Raw genomic sequence first — 12,584 nt, 5'->3', positions numbered from 1 at the left:
TTTTTACTATGGAGGAGAGACTTACAATTATTAAAATGATAATATTCCCCAAGATTTTATACTTAATACAATCAATAATACTTCCACCTACAAAAATAATTATCAAGAAACTGAACACACTAATGTTAAATTTCTTATGGGCACCTAATAGACCTAGGATTGCATTAAAGAAACATACTAATAGCTGGTCTCAAGGGGTATTTCTTTTCCAGACTTTAATTTATATACTATCTCTTCTATTGTAAAAGTTATTACTTTATTAATAGATCAGTCATATGTCACAAAATGGAAAGATTATTGGGAGCTAATTAGTATACACTTCATGAAAATCTCCTTAACACATAAAAATATGATTGTAAATAACTCCATGTTATGGTTACTAAAGGAATTTTGTACTTTACCTATTACACCTAAACATATGGTTTGTTACCCATTAAATATTATTATTAGCTATCGTAACTTTATATTCATGCACCCTAAGTATAGGGAATGGAATTTTATTGTATTTCCTATAATGTATACTCAGGGTATGCTTTTGTCATCTACTTCTGAAGGAACTCATTTAGCTATAGATAATGATCTAAAGTACTGGTATCAGTTGATATCTGATATTAAAGTAAAAAATCTAGATTTCTTAAAACAAGAATTTGATCTAAGAGAAACTTGCTGGTTAGAGGTTCAGACCTTTAGACAACATCTCATTAATAAAATAGATTTAATGTCTATAACTGTTAAAGAATCTATTCCAACTCTGATTGATTACTTGATATTAAATTTACAACATAAAGTTTCTGATAAAGGTAAACTTTCATACATACATAAAGTTATCAGACAAGAAACTTTTTACAGTGTAGATTCATACTGGAATTATTTCACTTCTATTAATGGGGACCCACCAAATCAACAAGATAAACAATATATATTGGAATCTGCTTATAGAACTACGTCTTCCATTGTCTGGAGACTTTATACATGGAAATTTTTACATAGATCTTTTTATACACCTTTGATGATGAATAAAATAAATAATAAAGATAATCTATGTAAGAGATGTAATGTAGAAATTAATGCTGACTGGGCTCATATGTTTTATGACTGTATAAAATTGAAAGAATACTGGAAGTCAATTAATGAATTTTTGCAGGCTCTTTTACAGATAATTTCATTATTTCTAAATCTCTTATATTATTCAACACACCTGTACCTCAAAGTGTTAAAAGGTTAAGCTTCCCTTGTTATGGTCTATTCTAGCAGTGGCTAGGAAAATAATAACTAGAAATTGGATTTCAGATACACCTCCTTCGTTCAATGAATTTAAAAATGTTATGAATATAGTGTGCCATATGGAAATAAACACAATTAGGACTAGAACAAATAGAAAAACATCTTATTTTATTGTATGGGATAATTTACAAAATTTGTTAAAAAAATTTTAATTTCAATAGCATGGTATTTTAGTTTAATTAATTGATCTGATTGTAGTGGATGTCTTTGTAAATACTTTAGTTGTTTTGTTGAATATTATAATAATACCTATTTTTAATTACTTGTATAAAATTGTTATGATATTTCTCTTATATGTTAAAACAATAAACCTGTTTTGAAAAAAAAAAAAAAAGACCTTGACCTGAAATGTGACATCAACAGAACTTGCTGGACAGACAGATTTGTCTCACAGAGGTTGCTCCACCTTTGGAACAAGCTTCCTATTCATGTTAAACTAAGCCCCTCATTGGCCCTATTTAAGCTTGATTTGGACCACTGGATGGGTAACTAGAAATTCACCCAGGGGGTTCCACTTGTGTCCTTCATGGATAGGGGCAATAAGTGCTGATTTTGGGTCTATATTAGACCATCAATGTTTCACAACTTCGAATGTTCTAATATCTAATATCGACCCCTATTCAACGAATACTGAAAATAGTGAAGCTGCAGAACACCGAATTTCTTCGTAGGGAAGGAATTCTGTTGGCCATTCCTGTGGCTTCACTATGTTCAGCACTATGGTGGAAAGTTACGGGTCGGGATCAGGTAAGTGTGCAATTGCGTGGACGAGAGGGTTAGGGAGCAGTGTAGGTGAGTTAGGGTTAGGGCGCGGGTCAGGTAAGTGCACAATTGTGTGGACATGAGGGTTAGGGTGGGGTAGGTGAGTTAGAGTTAGGGTGCGGGTGAGGTGAGTGTGCGATAGTGACGGACCTTAGGGTTAGGGTTTGGGTTAAGGTAAGTGGATAGCTAGTAGTGTGTGTGTACAGCTTAGTGTAGGGTTAGATGTAGGAGTTTAGGTGTATGTGTGTGGATTGCTGTTTGTTTGGTGTGTTTTTGTGTGTGTATGTGTGTCGGAACAGCAAATTTGTTTCCCTTGGAAAAAATTCGCTATTCTGCATGTTCAATGTTGCCAGCGTTTGCTGAATAGGGTTTGATGTTTTAAAAAGTTGATGTTCTAATATAGACCCGCTGATTTTAGTGTCTGTTTGAACCAGACACCCTTGCGAACACAGTTTGAACTTGACTAGGCATGTATGACACCTGGGGCCATGAGCCTAGTAACCTCTTATGATCCTATAATCCTAAATGCACTTTAAAACAATGGTTTATTTTTATAACCGCCAGAGTCCCTTTGGATATCAATAAAAACAATATTTATTACTCTTTATTGCATTTTACAAGAAGACAGAACATCTTGGGTCAGTATTCAAAGAAATACATAATTTTAAAACACTGCAAATGATGTTTCCAAGAAGACATAGCTTGAATGTAACCTGAATCTCTGTTACAAATAATTTAACAGTTTTGTGTACATGTATTCTTACAATTAAATTTTGTTGTTCAAATCTCAATAAAAGACAACTTTTGCAAGTATTTATTTTATTTAGTTATTTATTTGTCTTTGTTTACCAGGAAAGTCCAACTGGGTAATACCCACTTTCAGCAGAGGCCCGGGGGAAAATGGACCATCATTGCATTATATTAAGTTCCAGTTAAACACAGAGTAGTTACATTTCTATTTACATTTATACAAAAATATTAGTAACATTTATACATTCTAAGAGTTTACAGAGGTGGAACCTGCTAAAGAAAAAGCCCAAATGCAACTTAGTGGATGGTACAGGCAGCAGTTATATATAAACATTGTTTTGTCATTTCATTGAGAAGTTGAGTGCATTCTGTTCAAGGAGAATATTTGGGGAGCATCATATAGTAAACACAAAGTCTCAGCCTTAAGATGAGCATGTGCAGGACCAGGATTAGTTAAGATGTTGTTTAAGCAGTGGTTTAAAACAATTGAGTTTGTCAGATAGTTTTATTTGTGTAGGTATACTATTCCAGAGTTTAGCAATGTATTGGGAGTACAGTGAGTCTCCTGCAATATTATTTGACTTATTTGTAAAAATAATTTGTTACTAGAGCAGAGGTCTCTTGCTGGACAGTAAGTCAGTAATAAGTTATGTGGTGCAGGGTATTTTTCTGGTTGAAGAATGAGTTTATATGCTGTAGTTAGTTGTGCTCTAGTTATTAAATTCTGTAAATGTGCTGCCTTTGTGCAGTTGTATGATGTAGGATTTTTTCTACAGTGATGGGATGTATTTTTCTGCTATGTACCTATTAATTATTATGGGCACATTGAAGAGCTGTGGGTGGCGTTGATTGGACAAGGGTAGAGAAAGGGGAGCAGATGTATTAGTTTCTAAGAGAGATAATACTGATTGTATAAAGTAGGAATTAAACTGTGTTGGGATAGTCTGTCATATTGTCTGTTTTTGGAGAGGGAGTGGTGGTCTTGCAGGCTGTATTAGGTTATTTTGTGGTGACCAAACCAGTTTTGGGTTGTTTTTTATGTTTGTGTTGTAGGTGGGTATAGTATCCTCATTTATATTAAAGTGGCTCAGTGGTAAAAGTGCTGCCTTCCATCTTGAAGGTGCAAAGATTGATTCTTACCACTGGAAAAAACTTCACTGATCCTGTTTGACATGGAGTTTTGCAAGGTTTTTAAGATGTCTAAATTGCTGGAATGCATTTTGAGTTCTATTTTATACCATTTTTTCCAGGCTTTTTTCCTTTTGTCATGATTTTTTTTTTGTTTCTTTTCCAGCCATGGTACAGGGTTGGACTGTACTCTCTTATTACATACTGGTGCTCGCTTATTTCACTGCTGTAAGAATATGGTTCTGTAGCAGTATTGTTCTAAGTACATTCCAGCTATATTGTATTAGTGTTTCATTGAAAATATCTTTGCTGAAATTGGTTGTATTTTGCATTTGATTATAGATAATACTGTATGAATGTAGGTTATGGTTAGTTCTAATAGCATATGTTTGTATGTGATCACTTATGCTATCTGACAGACAGTCTACTTTTGTTAGCTTGTCTGGTTTGTTTGTAAAAGTCCAGTCTAATGTTGAGTGTCTCCCTGATACTTTATTAATTCTAGCAGGTGTGGTTACTAATTGTCTGAAGGTGAACAAGTTTATGGATTCAGTGGGAGTAGTTGAATTTATGAGTTGTCAGTCTATATTTAAGTCTCCAAGTATTACACTTTCATGGTTAATTTGTTGGGATATCCAATACAGGGTGCTTTCAGCAGTATCGTGTTATTCTCTAGTGGTATATAAATTGCTGTTAAACATATAGTTTTCCGTTTTTTGATTTTTAGGAGTGTTATTAGAAGTTCAGCATTGTTAAATATGGCTATTTCCTGTGGATGAAAGGTGATGGTTAGGGAAGGTTTATAGATGATTGTTACACCACTTGCATGCTTGTTTTGTCTGTCATACCTCAGTATATTGTATCCGAAGGGGAGGGGGTGATCTCTTTATCCTTTATTTCCTTTTTTACCAGGTTTCAGTAGCTATGACTACATCAAGAGTGTATGTGGCAAGGTAGGCATGTATGTCATAGATTTGGTTCCACATAGTTCTTAGGTTCATATTTAGTAAGTTGAGTTTGGGTTCTGTTTTTTGCTGAGATATATTAGGTGACTGGTTAATTTTGTGGTTGGAAGCAATGGTTTTGTGAACAGTGGGAACTGGGATGGGGTGAATATCTCTGCTATTTTTTTTTTTTTTTTTAATTAATATTTTACAGAGGGAAGAGTGTGGCCAGTTATATTTTAGTTGTGGTTTGGTATTTCATTGCAAATTAGGATACTTAGTTTTGACATATTTATAGATATAAATTTCAGATACGGTTTGTTTGTAGAGATAGTGTGTTTTGGACAAAGGCAGGCTGGGTAGATGTTAATATTCTTTGTGAGGATTTGTTGAAGTCTTAAGTATCTGAAGGAGGTGGATTTGATAATTGGTGATGGTTATTAGACTGAGGACGAATAGTAAAATAATCTGAGTTAGGAGCAACTTATTTAACTTGGGTTTTTATCATTGTTGTAAATTAGGATGAGAAAACATTAGGATGGTACTGGGTTGCTTTTACAGATGTAATTTGATAGTTATAGGGGCAAGGATAAAGACAGCTTCAGAGACATTCTAGGGAGGTAAACAAGAGTGGGTGTTAATATTGGCAGCAATTCCATTGATTGTTTTATTCTGGAGGGAACTGATGGAATTGGTTTGAGGTATATCTGGGTGGTTCTGTGAAAGTATAAATGTAGAGTAAGAGGGAGTGGGTGGGAATTGGGGTAGTGTGGGGTAGTGCAATGACCCCAAGCAATACTGAGGGCCAGCAAAGTGGATTGAAAACTTGGAAAAGAGAAAGAGAAAAAAAACCAGAAAAAAAACAATCAGTTTCTGAACTTAGACACACATCTGCTGACAGAGATATGTAAAAGGAACAATGCAGTTTAAAAGGCCTTTGAGGTAGTAGATGAAAGTCTTGATTTTGTTGCTCTAGGACACAGTTTTAGTAAGAGAGGTAGTCCAATATCACCTTCTGCTCTACCTATCTATCTCTCCCCACTTTCATCATGTTCTTTACCCTCTTCTTAGCCCTTCCTCTTCTACTATCTTCTACTACTACTATCCTTTCTCTCCTCTTACCATATCCCAATTAATCCTTTACACTCATCACCTACCTCCTGTACTTACACTTTTAACTTACAAACCCAGTAGTCTTTTACTATACCTCCATCACTATTCCTTATTAACTCACTTCTTCCCAAAATCAAAATATCGCCCCACACCCAGTCCATCTCAAAATTAAATATAAGTTCCACTATTCCCTCCTAACCTCTCCACCTGCACTCTACAGCTACAAATCCACACCACTATCAGAAGACATCCATCTCAACCATAGCTTCCACAATAAACACACTTGCACTTGCCAACCCACTCAACCTACCCCCATCAGCCTAACTCACCCTCCAAACAGCTAGCGTTCCTCTCTCTTGACATTCACAGCATTCCAAACAATATCAGTGAACTCCATGAATTTATGGACAAACATTCTCTGACATAATTGCTCTCACAGAAACTTGGCTTCAACCTCACATCTTAGACAAAGAATTCCTTCCCCCTGTCTATAACATCTTTCATTTTGACAGACCTAGTAGGAAAGATGGAGGAGTTGCCATAATTTACTCTGAACACCTCAACCTATATCCTATTACTAACCCCATTCATCCCTGCAGAACTTTTAACTGTGAACTGCAAAATTAACAATTAAAAAACAATAACCTTAGCTGCAATATATATATATATATATATATATATATATATATATATATATATATAAATATATATATACATATATCTATCTATCGATATATATATATATATATATATATATATATATATATATATATATATATATATATATATATATATATATATATATTCCCCCTGGTGATAATACCCCTGGACTAGAACATAGTGTCTCTTGGTTCTCACATAATATAACAAATGAAACCACTCTTCTAGGAAACCTCAACATTAATTGTCTGTCCCTTGCCTCCAACTTCCCTATCTCTAGCATCAACCTGTATGGCTTTTCTTAATTTATCACCACCCCAACTCCTTTTGACAAGTCAGCAAACTCATCCTCCATCATTGACTGGGTCCTGTTATCTAATTCAGTCCCATACCACCATCATATGACTCTACCTGACTCTGTTAGTGATCACTGTCCCATCTCTGTACTCTATAGCTCTAATTTGATCAGAAGCATCTTAGAAAATGAGTGGAACAGGTTTTTAGCTTTTACAGACCTGGAAATCCCAAATGATAGATTAAAAGTAGTCTATCGAAATACCAGTTCTCTGAAAAACATTTTAGAAATGAATCATAGTACAGAAGTATGGGGAAAAAACAAAAAAACCTGAGACATACAAATGTGGTCATTGTTCCCAATGTGAGTGGATAATAAACAAAGATAAAGTAATGGTAACATCTAGAAACATAACTTTATTAAGTAAATGTTATTCAAATTGTGATACCAATGGTCTCATGTATTTAGCCCTGTGTCAAGTATGTCAGGCTTTTTATATTGGAAAGACAGAGAGAAAGCTCAAAAGAAGGATATCTGAGCACATGTACGACATTCAGAACGGGAAGGAGAATAATGCGCTATACAAGCACAAACAGTCATGTACACAAGCTCATTACCTATTTTTGTAGTGGAAAAGGTAAACTTGGATGCACGGGGTGGTATGTGGGAAGAGAAAATTGAGTATAGGGAGCTTTGGTGGCAACTAACATTACAAGCTAATAGTTGGCCAGGTTAGAATGAACACATTTCCATAGCTCCCTTACTCAAGTTAAGATCAGCTAAGTAATAAATTAGACTTTGTAACAACAATTTAGAATATTACTTCTTTCCAAAGAAGGGTTTTAACAAGTGTGTTTTATAAGTGTTTTTACAAGTTTTTAATTCACTTGTAAATAACAACAGAAATTTTACAATTTATAATACAATACTATAGAATTTCTATTTTATGCAGTGTTTTTAACATGTATTCATTCACTCTGTTTTGGCTTATATTTTAATGAATTATTTAATGTTTTCTAGTTCCCTGCATTTATTTTATGATGTTTTTAATTTAGTTCTGCTTTCAATAGCATGAATTTGTATGTATTAAGCAAACATTTATTGGCTGGAATTTTAATGATGTCATGTCTATGAAAGCTTATATTGATGTATTTTTTACTAGCCCACATCTGAAGAAGTGTTTCTTAATGAAAACGCAAACTTGGTATGTTAATGTGGAGTATTTGAAACCTGTTATTCAGTGTCTAATAAAATTTGTGTCCGCGGTCCTCGCTTGAACTGTGGCTTCATTGTTTCATCGTGCTGGTACCTGTTTGAGGTTTAAAGGTTTATTTTGGTACCTTGTTCCTTGTTTTTTGGCTTCCTGGAATTTATCAACTCAAATGCCCTTGATCAGCTGGTAAACTCCCCTACCAGAGGTGAAAACATATTGGACCTGGTCATCACCAACATGGGCGACAGGTGTTCCGCACCAGAGGTCAACCCATCACTGGTTAGATCAAACCATAAACTAAACACTCTGGATGTCCACACTACACCACCACCACCAGCCAAGGAAACCGCAGTGAAAAACATTTCTATAGCAAACTTCACCTTCTTAAGACAGAGGTGGTAAGTTTCACAGTCCCCACGCTAAAGGATAACAGTGTCCAAGATGCAGGAACCTTTACAAATGCACTCTATGAGCACCTACAAGGATGCATGGATCATGCCATCCCTAGCAAAACCAAAACTCACTCCCCTAAGAGAAGGAAACCAGTCTGGTGGATCCCTGCCATAAACAGACTATACAATAGAAAGAGGAAACTAGTTCAGAAAAAAAGCAAATCCCAAGAAGGAAAGACATCCCTGATCAGTATCAGTAAGAAACTAAGGTCCCTCATAAAATCATCCAAGGCTAACTTTGAAAGAAAAATAGCCAAGGATTCAAAAGACCACAAAACCTTCTTTAGCTATGTCAAGAATCTAAGTGGCAACTCGCATATATGCTCTGAGCTAGTGCAAAATAGCACAAAATATACTGAACCTACTGATATTGCCAACATCCTGGCAAATAGATTCAGTGCAAACTTTATCCCCCTCTCAGCCCCAAAAGGGCCCACAACAATACCGGAAAAGTATAGTGTCTTGGAAATCACAGATGCGCAGGTGAAAACAGCCCTTTCAAAAGCCAAAAGCACAACATCAATGGGGCCAGATGGTGTCCCAGGTTGCATCTTGCACGAACTGCAGAACGAACTAACCCCCCACCTAAAGACACTGTTTAACCTCAGCCTCTCCACAGGCTATGTGCCCATGGAATGGCGCACAGCAGTGGTTATTCTGCTCCACAAAAGGGGGGGGGCCACAACTGACCCTGGTAACTATCGCCCCATAAGCCTGACTAGCCTGGTCTGCAAGGCTATGGAGCGCATCATCATGGAACTCATTAACAAAGACATTGGGAACCTCCAGACACTTGACTTGACCCAGTTTGGCTTTGTTAAGGGCAGATCATGCCTACTAAACCTGGTTGACATCTTCAAGACAGTCACCAAGGCCATAGATGAGGGGAAGGTGGTTCACACAGCCTACCTTGACCTCACCAATGCTTTTGACACCATTCCCCACTCAGGAATTATAGAAAAACTCACCAGCCTGAACATAAACCTCTACATCACGAGATGGATTGCCAACTGACTTACAGACAGAACTCACACAGTAAGAATAGTGGGCACCAGGTCCAACTCTAAACCAGTCACAAATGGTGTCCCACAAGGCTCGGTTCTGGGACCCCTACTGTTCAGCATATACTTTTCAGAAGTACAGTCAAACACAGGAGGACTATGGCTAACCAAGTTCGCCGATGACTGCAAACTGGGAGCCATAACTGACTCTCCAACTAACACGGACATTCTCTAAAAGGGCCTTACTGAGACGGACACCTAATGTCAAAGTCATGGTCTCCAGCTAAATGCCAAAAAAATGCATAGTCATCCTGTTTGAGAAAAACAAAACACCCATGAATTACCACATAGGTGGCAGCCCCCTTAATACAGAAGAGGTAATAAGAAATCTGGGGACCCAGGTAGATAGTAATCTCTCCTTTGACAATCATATTGCCAAAATAGTTAGGAAATCCTTCTATGTCCCCATCTAATTACTAAAGGGTTCGCATCTAGAAATAAAGAGGTTATAGTGCCCCTCTACTCGTCACTCATCAGACCATCATAGAGTACAATGCTCCATTTGTGATGTACCTCACAAGACACTTCCAACAACTGGAAAGACCACAAAAGTACCTCACCAAGAGGATTATCGGCCTCAAACATATGTCCTATGCAGCCCGACTGGGAAAACTCTGGCTGTACTCAGTGGCATATCACTTACTTAGAGGTAATCTCTGCCTGACTTACAAAGTCATGTCCAACTCAGAATTGATGGACATGCTCCGCCTAAAGAAATCCAAGTCACTGCAAGCCACTCGCTCTAGTGAGCTAAACCTCACCATAACAATAAATTGAACATGGTGGAGGGATAGATTCCTGTCACAGTGACTCCCCATGCTTTGGAACAAAATTCCTAACTACATTAGGCAGAGCACCTCACTAACACTCTTCAAGAGAAACCTTGACGAGTGGATGGGTAACAAAAAATACTCCCTTGGGATCACTTCATTGGCTCTTCTTGACAGAGGCTCAGTTAATTAATCAATGGGGCGGCAAAAGCTGACACTCTCTGGCTAGGCTTATAAATGCCCTCGGGCAGATAGCCTAGTACCTACCTATGAACCTATATATGGAATAATAACTTCATTTCCATACACTAACAGAGATGTGACAATAAGCTAACATAATAGTAAATATTATAATATTGTAAATAACATTTTATTTGTGTGTAGTGTATGTGAACAGAACTGTTGCTATGAATAAGCAAAGTTTTCTTTGAGTGTATGAGCAAATTAAATTATCGCTCTAAAAAGACGCGTGTCCTGATGTGCTTGACAGAGAGGATTCTGCTTGATTGCTATTAAAACAAATTATTTAGTGATGTTTTATACAATAGGAAGGTCTTAGCCCTATCAGAGAGGAATTTCTTCCAAATGTAAATGGAAAGTATACCCAGAACTAGGAAGTTTATTACAACCAAGAAGATAATGACTAGGAAGACTTTGAGGAGCCTGGAAATGTTCTGCCAAGGAATCCAGAAGACAATGTACAAGACTGCCCTGATACAACTTAGTACTGGTATGTAGAATATACTCCATAGTAATACTGTTCCTCTAAGTACCTACATGTTAACTTTTGATCACCAGTGTAAATAAAATTGCATTGTTTTTATTGTCTTGGTGTCCCTGTTGCTTTATTAAATACCACAATGGTGTGAGTCCAGTGGGAAAGAACTCACTTCACATTTTATTGCTAGTAAAGATCTCATATTACTTGTCACTGTGGGAAGATTTAGTTAAAATTTCCCCAACTTAGAGAGAAAAAGATTGCGGTATTGATTATATGTCTATAGTACCAAAATGATAACCATCAAGCAGATTCTATGGAAAAAAAAAACACTGCTGGAGATAAAGGGATGATAGCAGTGGCCAAACTGATGGCAGTACCTTAAACAGTGCCCACACTTGTGTGTCTCACCAGGGAAGAAGAGCTTGAGGCAATACTTGTATCTTAAAGAGTATACCCAGTTGGAGTTATGGGACCAGGGGGATTAGATAAGAAACCCTTCAACCCCAGCTAATAGAAGAGCCACTAAAAGGCCTTAATAGACATGGAAGTGAATGGCCATTGGGGTTAATAATGAAGTAAAATATTGGAATGTGATGAATTCTGTGCTTGAATAGTTGAGTTTTCCTTCTGCGAAGCTAATTAAATGTAATTTAGTAATTTGCAGCACTGACGAGTGACCTTTATTGGCCAATTTTTTGTCATTACAACATGTTGCAAGTCTCTTGAGATGAAAGGAAAGCAACAAGTGATTTGGATGTCTGGATAGGATGATATTAATTTATAGACAGGTGTGGACTGGAAAACATTGAGTTGATTTTTGTCTACAAATATGAAAACACTAGTAGGTAACAGGGAAAGCACTTACAGAAGGTTTTCTATACGTTATTTTCATTGAATTAAAAAAAGTTAAAGGACCTGAATAAACATGATAAGTTGACAGTTCTAATTATAAGAAAATGTAGGAGTTTAATTGACATAGCAAGTACAAAACACAGTCTAAGCAAAAAAAAAATGATCTAGAGGCACTAAACAGAATCTCATGAATGATACTGATTTCAGGAGGACTCTAACCAATGCTACCAATGTTAGAAAGTCCGAATTTGGAGAAAACTCAGTTTAGATCCTCCCAAAATAATAGAGGTGAGACCTTCAAAAGTGGAGAGCATTAGCACAAATCCATGTAGGAAAGCATTGCGGAATCATCCTGTCAAGCAGAGGAAGAATTGATCAGTAGTCATTATGTTTATGACACATCTGATGTTACTAATTGATCTTGTTTTTAGCTCAATGATGTTCAACACCATGTGTTATCAAAAGGAATGGATTTCTTCTCTACTCTTTACCCTAAAGATTTTAAGTAGTTTTCGACATTAAGCAGCTCAGAAAAACATTCATTTAAAGAATATTTTTTGGAAAGCCTGATATTTTTGC

The sequence above is a fragment of the Protopterus annectens genome, chromosome 5.part0 (assembly GCF_019279795.1).
Source record: "Protopterus annectens isolate FY-2018-M chromosome 5.part0, PAN1.0, whole genome shotgun sequence".
Taxonomy (NCBI): domain Eukaryota; kingdom Metazoa; phylum Chordata; order Ceratodontiformes; family Protopteridae; genus Protopterus; species Protopterus annectens.
The sequence above is the reverse complement of the archived record's forward strand: the minus strand, read 5'-3'. Positions refer to the sequence as shown.